Source organism: Hyperolius riggenbachi, chromosome 5, assembly GCF_040937935.1.
Source record: "Hyperolius riggenbachi isolate aHypRig1 chromosome 5, aHypRig1.pri, whole genome shotgun sequence".
NCBI lineage: Eukaryota > Metazoa > Chordata > Amphibia > Anura > Hyperoliidae > Hyperolius > Hyperolius riggenbachi.
This window is the reverse complement of record NC_090650.1, coordinates 255,455,625-255,459,846: the sequence shown is the minus strand read 5'-3', so window position 1 is coordinate 255,459,846 and position 4,222 is coordinate 255,455,625.

Here is a 4,222-nt window from a genome sequence, read left to right as displayed (position 1 = left end):
GGGTGATTGACAGGTAATTGACAGGTGATCAGTGGGTTATTACAGGGAAGCACAGATTTAAATATTGCACTGGCGAATTGAAAAGGGGGGGGGTCTGAGGGCAATCTGAGCGTGAAGGCGGGTGATTGGGTGCCCGCAAGGGGCAGATTAGGGTCTGATCTGATGGGTAACAGTGACAGGTGGTGATAGGGGGTGATTGATGGGTGATTGATGGGTAATTAGTGGGTGTTTAGAGGAGAGAATAGATGTAAACACTGCGCTTGGGTGGTGATCTGATGTCGGATCTGCGGGCGATCTATTGGTGTGGGTGGGTGATCAGATTGCCCGCAAGGGGCAGGTTAGGGGCTGATTGATGGGTGGCAGTGACAGGGGGTGATTGATGGGTGATTTACAGGTGATCAGTGGGTTATTACAGGGAAGGACAGATGTAAATAATGCCCTGGCGAATTGATAAGGGGGGGTCTGAGGGCAATCTGAGCGTGTAGGCGGGTGATTGGGTGCCCGCAAGGGGCAGATAAGGGTCTGATCTGATGGGTAACAGTGACAGGTGGTGATAGGGGGTGATTGATGGGTGATTGATGGGTAATTAGTGGGTGTTTAGAGGAGAGAATAGATGTAAACACTGCGCTTGGGTGGTGATCTGATGTCGGATCCTCGGGCGATCTATCAGTGTGGGTGGGTGATCAGATTGCCCGCAAGGGGCAGGTTAGGGGCTGATTGATGGGTGGCAGTGACAGGGGGTGATTGATGGGTGATTGACAGGTGATTGACAGGTGATCAGGGGGGATAGATGCATACAGTACACTGGGAGGGGGGGACTGGGAGGGGGGGTCTGGGGAGAATCTGAGGGGTGGGGGGGTGATCAGGAGGGGGCAGGGGGCAGGGGGGGGGGTAAAAAAAAAATAGCGTTGACAGATAGTGACAGGGAGTGATTGATGGGTGATTAGGGGGGTGATTGGGTGCAGACAGGGGTCTGGGGGGTGGGCAGGGGGGGGTCTGAGGGGTGCTGCGGGCGATCTGGGGCAGGGGGGGGAGAAATCAGTGTGCTTGGGTGCGACATAGGGTGGCTGCAGCCTGCCCTGGTGGTCCCTCGGACACTGGGACCACCAGGGCAGGAGGCAGCCTGTATAATACACTTTGTAAACATTACAAAGTGTATTATACACTTTGTATGCGGCGATCGCCGGGTTAACATCCCGCCGGCGCTTCCGTATGGCCAGCGGGATGTTGCGGCGGGTGAGCGGAGACAGGCGCCGGCGGAGGATCGCGTCACGGATGACGCGATCGCTCCGCCCATGCCCCTACAAGGACCGCCGCCTTTGGGCATGAGCTGGTCCTTGCGGGGTCCGCTTCCCGGCCGTCTCTGTGCGTTAGGCGGTCGGGAAGTGGTTAAAATGCACTGTTCCAAATTATGCACAACAAAGTTTCAAAACATTAAGGCCCGGTTCACACTTGCATTGAAGTGGCGAACAGATCTTTAAAAATGGATCTGATCACCGGTCCGATTTGTTTTCACTACGTTTCCCTTCTGCTGCTTCCATTCTGTTTCTCCCCTCCCCCCCCCCCAAACCCCGACCATCAAAGTGTATTTTTCTATTTAGAATAGTCTGTTTCTTCACTACTATGAAGAAATGTTCCATTTTCTCATTGCCCTCAATGCAGCCTTTCAGCTTCCGTTTCCGTTCTGCTGGGTTCAGCGGTCCGGAAAAATTGCTGCAGTACCAAATGTGCAGTGCGTTCGGCGGATCGTGTGGAACGGATCCATTTGAACAGACGGATGTTAATATTAAAGAGAATGGGAACCGTGTTAGAAAAAGAAAAGCCAGATACTCACCTAAGGAGAGGGAAGGCTCAGAGTCCTAATGAGCCTTCCCTCTCCTCTGCCGGTGCCCGTTCCAGCGCTGGCTCACCCGTAGCAGTATTTGACTAAATTGGTCAAATACTGCTACTTCCGCCGCCGAAGGGAGGCTTCGGCAGTCTTCGGGAATCCGAGTGCTCCCGAAGGCCGGCCGCTCCAAACTGCGCACGCGCGAGCGCCCTCTATCACGTCATCGCACATGCACAGTATGGAGCCACCTGTCTTCGGGAGGACTCGGCTCCCGAAGACTGCCGAAGTCCCCCGCAGCGGGGGATATAAACGGGGGAGCTGCCACTGCGACGAGGGCACCGGGAGAGGAGAGGGGAGGCTCATTAGGACACAGAGCCTTCCCTCTCCTTAGGTAAGTTGCTGGGGTTTTTTTTGTACTAATCGGGAACCATTGGCTTTAACAAATCCATAGGTTAATATTGGATCCGTTGCCATCTGTTACGATCCGTTACCTTCCGAATCTGAACCAGGCCTTAATACAGTGGGTTGCAAAAGTATTCAGCCCCCTTGAAGTTTTCCACATTTTGTCATAATACCGCCACAAACATGAATCAATTTTATTGGATTCCACATGAAAGACCAACACAAAGTGGTGTACACATGAGAAGTGGAACAGAAATCATACACGATTCCAAACATTTTTTACAAATAAATAACTGCAAAGTGGTGTGTGCATAATTATTCGGCCCCCTTTAGTCTGAGTGCAGTCAGCTGCCTATAGACATTGCCTGATGAGTGCTAATGACTAAATAGAGTGCACCTGTGTGTAATATAATGTCAGTACAAATACAGCTGCTCTGTGAGGGCCTCAGAGGTTGTCTAAGAGAATATCGGGAGCAACAACACCATGAAGCCCAAAGAACACACAAGACAGGTCAGGGAGAAAGTTATTGAGAAATTTAAAGCAGGCTTAGGCTACAAAAAGATTTCCAAAGCCTTGAACATCCCACGGAGCACTGTTCAAGCGATCATTCAGAAATGGAAGGAGTATGGCACAACCTACCAAGACAAGGCTGTCCACCTAAACGCACAGGCTGAACAAGGAAAACGCTGATCAGAAATGCAGTCAAGAGGCCCATGGTGACTCTGGACGAGCTGCAGAGATCTACAGCTCAGGTGGGAGACTCTGTCCATAGGACAACTATTAGTCATGCACTGTACAAAGTTTGCCTTTATGGAAGGGTGGCAAGAAGAAAGGCATTGTTAACAGAAAGCATAAGAAGTCCCGTTTGCAGTTTGCCACAAGCCATGTGGGTGACACATCAACCATGTGGAAGAAGGTGCTCTGGTCAGATGAGTCCAAAATTGAACTTTTTGGCCAAAGTGCAAAATGCTATGTGTGGCGGAAAACTAACACTGCACATCACTTTGAACACTTGATCCCCACTGTCAAATATAATGGTGGTGGCAGCATCATGCTCGGGGGGGGGGGGGGGGGGGGGTGCATCTTTTCAGCAGGGACAGGGAAGCTGGTCAGAGTTGATGGGAAGATGGATGGAGCCAAATACAGGGCAAACTTGGAAGAAAACCTCTTGGAGACTGCAAAAGACTTGAGACTGTGGCGGAGGTTCACCTTCCAGCAGGACAATGACCCTAAACATAAAGCCAGGGCAACAATGGAATGGTTTAAAACAAAACATATCTGTGTGTTAGAATGGCCCAGTCAAAGTCCAGATCTAAATCCAATCGAGAATCTGTGGCAAGATCTGAAAACTGCTGTTCACAAACGCTGTCCATCTAATCTGACTGAGCTGGAGCTGTTCTGCAAAGAAGAATGGGCAAGGATTTCAGTCTCTAGATGTGCAAAGCTGGTAGAGACATACCCTAAAAGACTGGCAGCTGTAATTGCAGCAAAAGGTGGTTCTACAAAGTATTGAATAATTACGCACACCCCACTTTGCAGTTATTTATTTGTAAAAAATGTTTGGAATGATGTATGATTTTCGATCCACTTCTCACATGTACACCACTTTTTATTGGTCTTTCACGTAGAATTCCAATAAAATTGATGCATGTTTGTGGCAGTAATGTGACAAAATGTGGAAAACTTCAAGGGGGCTGAATGCTTTTGCAACCCACTGTAGGTTGTAAATAACTGAAAATAGTCATTTGTTGAATTTGCAGCATTAGGAAATCATATTTACTGAAATCAAAAGCTATTTCAATTAAAAACATTTTAACAGGTCAAGTTACATATGAACATAGGACCCTTTATTTGATAGTAGTTTTACAATTCTTGCATCCATTGAACTAGTGAGTTTTTGGAGAGTATCTGCTTGAATTTCTTTGCAGGATGTCAGAATAGCTTCCCAGAGCTGCTGTTTGGATGTAAACTGCATGCCATCATTTTTCTTT